An 11,904-nucleotide genomic window follows, 5' to 3' on the forward strand; every position below is an offset into this window, starting at 1 on the left:
TTGTGGCCTTGCTAGATGCTGTACAGAAGGGGGGATGTATCTCCCCCAAAGCCTGGATGAAATGACTTCTATTTTCCTATGAGCCAGCAATTTAGTGCAGCTTTTGATGGGATTTCTCAGGGCCAAATCAAAGGGATCACCCCAGGACGGCTCTTTTCAGGGACATGGCTCGCTGAGGCTCTACATCCTTTCCTCTGTAGGCCTTTCTGCTGATGATAATGTTGGTTAAAGGCAGATATGGGCTCCTGGTGGACAAAAATGGGCTTAGACTACGTGTGATGGACTTTCTTAAGGGGGACGTGAAAAACCCAGCAGCTCCCAGGGGTCTGGAGATGCCTCTGACATGAGGAATGACATTTGGTGTCAACAGTGGGGCTGGGCAGGGGTGCACCCAGTGACCACTGTGGGCAAGGGGCTGGACTCACTGCAGCTGCCAAGAGTTCATTCTTTCCCTCAGTTCTCAAATATTGAGGCATTTATTCTCTCCAAGGGGGTCAGCAATGCTGCTACATCCCAGTAAATTTCCTCAACACTCCTCCAGCTCTACTCAACCCCACTCAGTGGCATGGTTTGGAGTGGTCACAATGGAAGTGGATTTTTTTCCAGCCACTCTACTTGATCAACCAGCAACTCTTGCTGCTATATTCCCCTTTTCCAGCCTCATTTGTGGTCCCCAGCTCTGAGGTCTGTGGTGTCACCCAGCTGTGTCCAGAGCATGATGCTGTCACACAGTCTGGAGAAATCCATGGTCTGCTTCCCACTGCTTTGGTCCTCCTGGTCCAAGCATTTCCTTGGTCTCCTTACAAAACCTGTAGGAAATTGTTGAAACTAAATTATCCCTGTAAGTTAAAGACTTGGACAGGAAAAGGAGGTGAGAAAAACAGTTCAAAGGGGAAAGATTCACCCAGTAGGGGAGGAAGCAGTACTCCTCTGCTGAGGGGAAAAAAAAACCCAGATAACTTATTTGAGTTTGAATATCATCTCCTTCCCAGCCTCTGCACCTGCAGGCATTGAAATGGGAAGGAAAAAGTTAGGCTGGGAATCTTGTCAGCTCTGGATGTAAAATCTGGATAGCCAGAATTTCACAGGTAAACCCAGAGCCTCTGGGGGAAATGGGAACGGTATCTCTGCACCAGTCTCTTTTGCCATTCCCATGCTTCCTGTGCAGTTCTGCAAATCTCTGGGACTGCGACCTGGAGACTTGGACATTCAGAGCCAGAGGAAGGGGGTGGTTTTAAAAGAGGATGTCATGGAGAAGGCAGGACTGGATCCAGGGAGATGTCTCCTTCTGCATCCTGGTGGAACATCAGAGGCCCCAGTGGGGCTGCTGAAGGTCTGTAACTAAAAATTCCAAACGTGGCTTCAGGAAAAGCACATGGCTTGCTTTTGGCAATGCTGCAAAAAAGTTAAATTTTATTTTAAAATCAAATAAACCACATTTCTGGACTGGCCATGGCTTTAAACAGGCAGAGAATAGGGTGAGATTTGACATTAGGAGATTCTTCTTGGTGAGGGAGGCAAGGCCCTGGCACAGGCTGCCCAGAGAAGCTGCGGCTGCCCCTGCATCCCTGGAAGTGTTCCAGGTCAGGCTGGATGGGGCTTGGAGCAACTTGAGCTAGTGGAAGGTGTCCCTGCTCATGGCAGGGGTGGAGTGAGATGAGCTTTAAGGTCCTTTCCAACCAAACCATTCCATGATTCCATGATCATGGGATATCTATCTGCATACTTTATATCTTATTTGTTTTTCCAAACACTGACAGTTGATCAAGGTGTCCAAAACATAGAAATTAAAAAAAAAAAAAAGAAAAAAAGAAGTAGAACAGTTATTGTGCTATGGTTACCAACCGTATTTGCTTGCTTAAATCCCTAAGATTTACCTTTTAAAGGCAAAACTGAATTCCTGTTACAGAGAGAACAGGCAGAGAGACAGGGCAGAGGCAGCAGCAGTGATTTGAAGTCTGTGAAATCCCTGCACTCCTGGCACAGCCCCAGCCACTCCTGTGTGGTGAAGCACATGGAAAATGCAGATCAGACATGGATGGAGTGGTCCCTGCCACGGCTGGGGGTGTTTTCCTTTCCCAGTGCCTGGCTGTGCGTTCAGGGCTGCCCAGCCCACGGCCACTGGCGACAGCTCAGCCTGACAAGTCAATAAAAAGGAGGGAAGAGGGAGAAGAGCAACAACGCACCTGAAATGGGCCGGAAAGGCTGGAAAGCCTAAGTATGTAAAGCTTGGCTAAGCAGAGTTTGAGGGGAGGGAGCAGTGATGAGGAGGAGGAGGAGGAAGGTGGACTAACAGCCTTTTCAGAAATATATTTATTTTTTTAATCAGCGTTCGGTGGTTGTGCAGTGTCTCAGAAGAAGCAGCAGAGTTCTCCCACCAATTAACCCCAGCCCTGTGCTGTGCCCTCAGGGGTGCCCGGCTGTCTGGGCACTCTTATCTTTGTGCCATCTTCTCCGAACGCCAGAGCAGGGGTCTGGCTGGAAAACCGCAGAAATTTCCTCCAGACAATAAAATGATTCAATTGACTGCCCATAATAGAGGGAGTCCATCAGGCAGGGTGAGGGCGCCGGCTGGTGCTGCATCGCTGAGTTTCTGCTGCCATCCTGTGGCAGCACCGCCGCCCTTCCTTTGTCTGAGAGGTTTTTTTGACTTGAGGAAGAGCCGAAAATCACAGGATCACACAATCATAGGGAACAGATCCCAGAATCATGGAATGTCCTGGGCGGGAAGGCACCCACAAGGGCCACATGTCCCTCTTGTCCCCCTCTTGGCCTGCTCCTAGGCCTGCTCCTAGGCCTGCTCTGAGGGCTGGGGCTGCTGCTGGTACCTCCCTGCCTCATGCACTCAAACACTTGGTGCTTTTACCTTGCCAAACTGATGGTTTTGCAAAAAATCTTTTGTTGGGGAGGTTTCCTCCGAGTTCGGATCTGCAGGGTTAATCTGTGCTCTCGTCTCCACCGTAAAATGTCATTTTTTCCCACCTTGGCTCGGTGTGTCCCCATCACTCCTCAAATCATGAAACCTCCATGAATTGTGCAATTCCCAATGAGACAAAATAATTTGAAATCTTTGTGCATTCAGGTCACAGCCCCGAGATCTCTTTTATTGGGATCAATTTAAAGCCAACACCTGCCAGACATCCCATGCAGGGTCAGGCATCTCCCACAGTGACACAGTGACAAAGTGAGAGGCTCTGGTCACATTCCATCCTCAGGATCTGCAGGATCTCCTCCTTCAGCCTGGCCTCAGGGGGAAATTAATTCCTCAAATATTTGTGCATTGCTTTGCAAACACAGAACCCTGGAATATTCTGGATATGGCCAGTGACAATATTTACAGGGCTTTTTTGTCAAAGTGATCCCTGCAGGAGAAACATTGTCATTACTTTGGATGTCAAGGTTTTTAGTAGTTCCGCCACTTGAAAAAATAATGTAGGAGAAAAAGAGGAAAAATACAGAGAAAAGAATATGAAAACCTAGGAGGGACTCTGGAGTTTTACCCTGGTTTGCCCAATGAAGAGGGGGAGGTGGGAGAAGGTACCTGGGAGGAGAACAAAATGCACAAATCTTGAAATTCTCACCTGAGGAGGGAAGTTTGTCCAGTACAAATAAAATAATTTGACATTCCTGGTTTTGTAGTTTTTTGGTTGTGGTGGTTATTTTTTTTTTTTTCCCTGGAAAATCAACACAGGGCGTGTATTAAACACCCTAAAGCTCTGAAATGGGGGTTCAGCCAGTCTTGAATTAAGGGGATTGCACAGACACATCTCCTCTCTGGAATTATGTGCCAGCCCCATTTTGGTTGACTTTCCAGAAAAGTTTACCCAAAACACTGCGTTGAGGAATTTTATAAACAGAAAATTGAGCATTTTATTAAAAAAAATAAAAAGGATACCTGCTTTTCTTGAAGGAGCAACAGGCAGCAGCAAAGGATACAGGCTGGACAAAAACAAGGGGAAAATGGATTTTTCTACAGTGAAACTACACTTTCCTTTGTGAATTTCTTTTCTACCTACACAGAACATCAAGGGATGCTATTAGTAAAAAAAAAAAACAGAAAAAAAAAACCAAAAAAAAAAAAAAAAACCCAAAAAAAACCCCCAAAAAACCAAAAACCAAAAAACTAATGATTTAAAAATGTAAACATGCAATGCGAAGTATCTGCAGGCACAACCACTAATGAGCTGGGAACTTCTTTTCTTTCTGGGCAAGGACTTTTCCTTCTCTTGCAGCACAAGCATGACTATGGCTTTGGAATTCCTGGACTGTGGGAAAAGCTGACCTAGAGAAGGAAAATAAATCCTGACTCAGTCAGGGGATAGTGGAAGAGCTGATTGCTGGCCCCTTGTCCCCAGTGGACTTTGCTGGAGCCTTGCAGGGACATCCACCCTCATTCCTCACATACTGCATCTTCCCTCTTTTATTCATCCTAAAATCTGAGTCATGAAAACCCCTCGTTTGTTTTTCCCTCTATGTAGAGCCCTGTAAAACTGACTGAAAGGCACCTTGAGAGGCCTTCAGTCTGGCCACACAGGTTTTCTTGGGAGTAAGAAGGAAACACAAGAAAATAATAATAATAAAAAAAACCAACAAAAAAACAAACCAACAACAACAACAACAACAACAACAACAACAACAACAACAACAACAACAACAACAACAATAATAATAATAATAATAATATTTAGAGGAGTGCCCATGCTCTTTCTGGCCCCCAGTGCAGGAGAGTCTTGCCAGGGTAAATTTTGTCTTTCCAAACCAACTGGAGACACACATTTGTTCACTTCAATGCCAGGCTTTAGGTCCTGGGAAAGCTGAGGGCTGTATTATGTGCAAGCACAATTCCTGAATTTCCAGGGGGAATCTGTTGGTGTGAAAGCAATGAGAAGGAAACAAAGGCTCAGAGAGGAAAGGCTGGGAATGCTGTTTGTGACAGATGTGCCTGAGCCTTTCGATTCTGGCCACAAAGCCTGACACAGGAATTTGCCATCTGTTTGGGCTTTGGATGGTGAAAATCACCCCCCTCCCTCCCCCCACAATGATCTGCTGCTGCTGGAGCAGGTTTAACATGGATTTCTGTGTGTAAGAATGATGGGAATGGCTTGTGATGGCATTCCAGTAGGTCACCTCATGGCTGTGGCATTCCAGGGGTGGGATGGAGCTGCAGGGGTCATTCCTGCTCCTCTGGGAAGCTCTTGGCTGAGCATAAACACTGATCCACGCTGGGATCTTGCAGTTAGGTGAGAGGAGCTGGGATGTCACTGTGCTCAATCTGGTTTCCCTCTGGGAATCACCTCCCAGGGAATCTCTTCAGGCTTCTTGCTTTGGTGGGAACCCATGCTGCAAAGGGAGATTTGGGAATAGAAAAGGTTTTCCAAGAAGGCTGAAGACTAGGTCCTGGCATAACTCAAGTGGATTTGAGCTCAGAGACAGCTGTTTGGGGTCAAGTGGAGGTTTTTTGGTGGTGGCCAAGAATTTGAAAAACACTGTTTTTGGGAAATCATGGAGAAGTAAAGCATCAGGACATGTTTTTGGGAAATACTGGAGAAGCAGAGCAACAGGACATGTGGATGAGCACAACAAAGAATTGTGTCTCCTGTGAGCAGTGGGGAAAACCATTTTGTATCCTGGAAACCACTGAATGGCAACCTCATCCCTGTGATAAGCTGACCTCAGTTCAGCCTTAGCTCTGTTCCTGCCCTGGATGTGGCAGCCAGAACACTCCAGCTCTGGACTCCCTGCAGCCTCAGAGCTTTCCAACATCAACTCCCAGAGCCTGGGATTGAAAAACCATTTGTGATTTCTTCAATACATAGAAGCTGAAAAACATCAGTGCTCTATTGCCCAAAACTGTGTTGATCTGATTTGTCAGGTGACCATTGCACATCAAATTTGTATACTTTAATTTAGATAATATGTATTTATTTACTTTATTTAGTTCTTCCTGTCTACCTCTGACAAACAGAAAACTCTTCCACGGCTTGTTTCCAGTATGAAAATTAATGAAGATGGCAGGATTCAGTGCATCAGAATGCCTTGGGATGTTTGAGGAGCAGCGTGACACCACCTCTGAAGTCCTTTTGTGTGTAAAATGGGACTTTTCCAGGCAAGTCCTCCTTCACTGAAGTCGATGAATTCTGAGTGTCTCACAACAAGATTCTGTAGTTTCACTTGACTTTCAACATCAGCCTCTGCTTTTCTTGGCTTTTAAGTAATTAAATATTCACCCTCAGTGGTTTATCAGCACAAGAGGGTTTGTAGCAAGGGATAATAATAATAATAATAATAATAATAATAAACAGTGTCGACTGGATGGGGGTTGAAATTGTGTAACAAATACAAGAGTAGTGAATATGATTTATGGAGTGACATTATAGAATCATTAAATGGTTTGGGATAAAAGGGAGTTTAAATAGCCTTTTGTTCTTCACCACCTGCAATAAACACCTTGCACTAGACCAGGTTGCTCCAAGCTCCATCCAACCTGGCCTGAAACACTTCCAGGGATGAAAGGATAACTCCTGTGTCACCCAGAAGCACAACAACAAAAGTGGCATTTGTATACAAATATGTGAGGAGAAATGACATAAAGTGATCAATAAATTATTTCAGGTGGAAAACGCCTGTCCATCCAAACCCAGGAAGGAAAGGAAACGAGGCTGGCTGGCAGCAAGAGCATCTATTTCTGGACCAGGAGGTTATGGAAAGGTCCTGTGTGGTTGTAGGAGCTTGTCCCTGGGACTATGCCCCCATGGTCCATCGAGGATATTGTCACTGTTGGGGTCACACCACTCTTATTGCCACTCAGAGCCATGAAGTTAAAGCTAAATACACACATGAGTTTGGGCAGTACTTCCATTCTTCCTTGGAAAGTGCTGCTCCAGGAGATCCGCTGCTCAGGAATGTACTTAATTGCAGTTAATTGCATGGGTGTTTACCTTGTAATGGTGTCAGTGACACAAGGTCCTGGATCTGCAGCCTGGTCCTTGTTCTTTCTTGTCAGGCTTCAGGCTTTGCTCCTAGATGTCTCTGTCTGGGTTGTCTCCCTCTAGTGACTTGATTTATTCCCAAATCTCCTGTTCCCAAACACCAGCAGACCTTGGAACAGGCTGCGCAGAGCAGCTGTGGCTGCACCACCACTGGAAGTGTCCAGGGCTGGGTTGGAGGGTCTTGGAGCAACCTGGGGTAGTGGAAGGTGTCCCTGCCCATGGCAGGGGTGGAAATGGATGGGCTTCTTTCAGCCCAAACCAGTCTGTGATTCCATGATCCAGAGAAGGCACATTGGCCAAAGCCCTCCCAATTTGGTTTGTACATGCGTCCAAGTGCCAGTTCTGGGTACTGAAGCCCCTGGAACCCCCTGTTGAATGCATCTGAGCTGGGCACCCTTCAATAGAGGACAGGTTTAAGTCTCTGGTAGAAACATGAAAGGCTGCAGATTTGAGCTGAGGTTGGATAGAAAAAGGGCTTTCCCTAAATCTTCCCCTAAACCTCTGGTGTGGCTGCTCCTTAATGCAAACCAGGGAAACAACCAGTGATTCATGATTCTGCTGAGCTTTCTGTGGTGGACAAAAGCTCCTCCTGCCCACACATTTCCCCCAGCTCCTCCTGGGCATGGGCAGGGGAGAAGCAGTTGAGAGATTGTGTGAAGTCCACCCTTCCTGAGAAGCTGCTCATGCTTGGACTTGTCCAAAGAGCTGTCGTGGTGGAGCTCCTGAGCTTGTGCAGGGAAAGTGCTGCTCATAGCTCTGTGAAGACCCTGAGAGCAGGAAGCTGTGGGTGTTGTTGTGATGTGTTGGGACAAGCAGGGTGACACTGCTGCCTGGGCCCTCCTGTCTGACCCTGCCCCTCTGAGTCACCCCCTCCACCCAGCCCTCCCTGCAGAACTCTCTCTAAACTTCTTGGTGTGCCCAATATTTCTGAGACAAAGCTGGCTGTGTCATTCCGTGTTGGAGGTCACATCATGTTGGAAGGAGTGACTTTTTGGTGTGGTCTGGCTCTTTTATGGCAGCTGCCTTTCTCACCTCATGACTGACACTGTCAAGTCAAACTTGGTGACAGGAGCCATGGCCAAGTAACACTATTAGAGTTTTTCAACCTCATGTAGCTAATGAAAATAAGAAATAACTTTTTGGGGGCTTGTTGCTAGAAAAAGAAATTTGCAGGAAAGTACATTTTGACTGGACCACGACATTTTTTCCGAATTCTCCTCTCCTCTCCTCTCCTCTCCTCTCCTCTCCTCTCCTCTCCTCTCCTCTCCTCTCCTCTCCTCTCCTCTCCTCTCCTCTCCTCTCCTCTCCTCTCCTCTCCTCTCCTCTCCTCTCCTCTCCTCTCCTCTCCTCTCCTCTCCTCTCCTCTCCTCTCCTCTCCTCTCCTCTCCTCTCCTCTCCTCCAAACCTCTTCCTGTTTGTGTAAGCACAGTTAGAAATTGAAATGCCATTTTGAAATGAAACTAGAGAGAGTTTTCCCTGGGCTTGATTTTATACAAAGATCTTGGTTTTTCTCTTCTCAGATGTTTAAAAGCAGGCTAGGCAGAAACTTCTCCTGAGCTCATCTGCTGCCACACTCCTTCTAGTTCCTGTGTTTTCCAGGGGTTTTGCTCTTTCCAAAAGCCCCAGACAAACTGAGAACCCTCCAGCTCCCCAAACCTTTTATAAATGACTCCTACAGCCCCACTTAACCCTGAGAGAGGTTAAGCCACTGTTCCAAGTGGGTTTACCAGATTTCAGGGGTATTTGAGGCTTGTGGAGCTTTCCAAGCTCGTTTTTCCTGACCTGTGGTAGGTGTTCTGCCTGGTACTTTATCTCCTTGGCCACACAGGAGTTCAGGAGGCGGGGAAGGAGGGATGCAAACAAAGGTGTTTTACCATGTTACTTGGCTCTCAATGGCCAGAAGAGATGCAAGAGTCTTCTGGCACAGTGGTACTTTTTCCTTAAAAAAAAAAAAAAAAAAAAAAGGACTTTAATTGAAGCCTGCAATGTTGCATAAATGGAAGATCTAAGTTTTAATTGAAAAATAATTATAACCACTTAATCATTTTAAATGAGGGCTGTAATTGCAGTCAGTTCATAATAGCCAAATACAGACACTTAGATTCCTGCAATAAAGCAGGGATGGTACAGCTTGATTTGCTAATAGCTCTTCCACTTCTCTCCTCTTTTGTCTCAAAGATTAATTCAGGCAAGGGCTATTAGTGCCGTTAATTGGTTCTGCAATTTAGACCTTGTGCTTGTGAATGAGTGACTGATGCAGACCCATCAGCCAATAATGTGAACACTTTGTCAATGTGTTCCTCATTGTCCGGCTCCGCAGAACTCCCCCGGCAGCTCCTCCGCCACCCAACCCCTGCTCCCCAGAGGGATCAGGAGGAGCAGGGCTCCTCCGGGGTGAGGGATTCACTTAGCTTTAGATAGGTCACCCAGATGTCTTTGAAAGCACGGCTGGCTTATGAATAAAATAATTAGGCAGTCCAGGCGTCCTCCTTGGCAGGGACAAATCCCATATTCAAGAGAAAATTTCTCCACTGTGGTGGAAGCAGGAGGTTCAGTGAGGTTGTGAAGGTAGTGAGGAGACGTGTTAGAGGGAGAGTGGACCCCGCAGGTGGAAAGGGGCTGATGGCTCCAGGCAGCTCCCTGGGAGGGTTCCTCTTCCCATGGGCAGCAGCAAGGCTAAAGTGAGACTAAATCACTTAAATCCCAGAGAACAGCACAAACTCTACTTTTTAACAGGTGTAATTTCCCACTTAAGCAGTCACAGCATTGGTGATGGGCAGTGGGCACAGCTGGAGGGACTTTTGGTGTCACTCTTCAGAAAAACACCCAGGGAAGGCTTTGTCCTTTCTGTGTCCCTGCCATGTGAGATAACTGAGATGAGTTACACAGGTCACATCAAGTTTAGGTGGTTGAAGGAGTTCAGTCCTTGGCTATTTTCACTGTGAGATCCTCCCAAAGGAGAGAACTGTCCTTTTTGTTAAGGTTAGGAAATTTTTGGTTGGGAACACTGTCGCACGCACTGTCACTCATTGTCGCTCAAAGACCCTACTCTTCTGGCTGCTGTACATTGGCACATTTTGAAATAAATGGGTAATAATTTGGACAAAATTTGTCCCTTTGCAGGTATCTTGCACTGCCCACCCAGGGATCAATGTGTACCAACTGAAGACGCTTTTTCCATAGCTTCCAAGTTGATTGAATGCAAGGTGAATTTATCCTTCGCGTTAATGCATTGAACACAATCGTTGGCTGCCATGACTCTTTTCCGTCTCCAGGCGATCCCGGTGGTGACAAACACAGGGTGTGTTTGTGCTCTGGACTCAGGCTCTATATTTAGCTACGTGATACTGGGAAAGCTTTCCGTGATTAAGTTCTGTTGACCGATACCGAAAGTAATGAACAGCCCCAACATGGAGCGGGTGAGGTGTGGCACCAGGACTGGGTGTCACTGGGACCAAAAAATGTCTGGGAGAGAGTTGGTTGTGAAAGCACATGAATCACCAATCCTGTTCCTTTGGGGGAAAAAGGGGAAAATGGAGTAGTGTTTCTTTTAAACCTGAGGACTATTTGGAGTTGTCTTTTCCCTGGTTGGTGTTTAATATTGGGCATGAATGATGTGTAACAAACATCGGTATTAGACACAACACTTTTGGAATTGATAATTGAGGCTCTGGAATCTTAAGTGAGTGACATTTCCCTCGGAGCTTCATGAGTAGAGCTGCTCTGCTTTGGACACGGGAACAGACTGGGCGACTTCCCACGGTCCCTTGCCTGGTTCTCTCAAAAAGGTGCAGGACCAAAATAATCTCTGGGAGATTTTGCTGCCACAACAGGTTGGATCTTTTTCAGAAGCAGCTTTACAGGGAAGTCCTCAAGGCATTGAGGCCAAGCATCTGGAAGAGGCTCCAGGGTCCTTGAGCAAGGGTGAATTCAGCCAGATGACAAAGGCCACTCCTTCATGCTTCCTTCCAACCTTCCACCCAAATGACACCCTGCTGAGCTCCACTTCTCCTGGCGGTCCCTCCTTGACCCTCCATATGCTCTGTGTATCTGGCACTGCTGAAACAGGGCTCCTCATCTCCTCTTCTCCTGCACATTCCCTGATCCTCTCCAGCCACAGACGGCTTGGTACCTGTGGAAAACTGGACCAGGAAGAAAGTGGTGAGGGATGGAGCAGAATGGGCAAACAAGGTATTACCCCACAAAGGCATTTTCTGCAATAAGGCCAGGTCCCTTAGGGTGTTCTGGTCTTACAGCAGGTCTGCTCTGCCATCTCCCTTTGTCCATGGAAACAAGTCCAAATTCCTACTTGGATGAGGAGTATAAAACAATAATAAATGAGGATATGCAGCTTTGTCTGTTTTCCCCTCCCACAACAAACTGCAGGTTCACACCTTTCACTCCTGAGCAAGTGCTGCCTTTCCTGTGGGATCCTAGCCCAGCCTTCCTGAGGTGTGCCCAAACACCCAATGCTGCAAGATTCCCTTTTTTATACATTACCTTGGCTTAAATGTTTTTGGTTGAGCCAGATGGAGCCATGCTAATAAATCATGGAATCCTTTCTGTTGGAAAAGCCTTCTAAGATCATCAAGTCCAACTGTTCCTGTAGCACTCCCAGGTCAGTCATGTCCCCAAGTGCCACATCCACACATCTGTGAAATCCTACCAGGGATGGGGACTCCACACTTCCCTGGGCAGCCTACTCCAATGCTTGACAAGCCATTCCATGAAGGAATTTTTCCTAATATCCAATCTGAACCTCTCCACTTGGCCCAAAAGCATCATCCTGGCCAGGAAAGGATTAGGTCTCCATAATTTTTATGTTTCCTCCGATTTAAGCCCTACTGTGCTTGGTCTCCCAAAGTGCCCTGGTGTTTCTGTGGAAGCTCTCCAGAGGGACCCGCTGGTCCCGTCC

This window comes from Motacilla alba, chromosome 9, assembly GCF_015832195.1.
Source record: "Motacilla alba alba isolate MOTALB_02 chromosome 9, Motacilla_alba_V1.0_pri, whole genome shotgun sequence".
NCBI classification, from domain to species: Eukaryota; Metazoa; Chordata; class Aves; order Passeriformes; family Motacillidae; genus Motacilla; species Motacilla alba.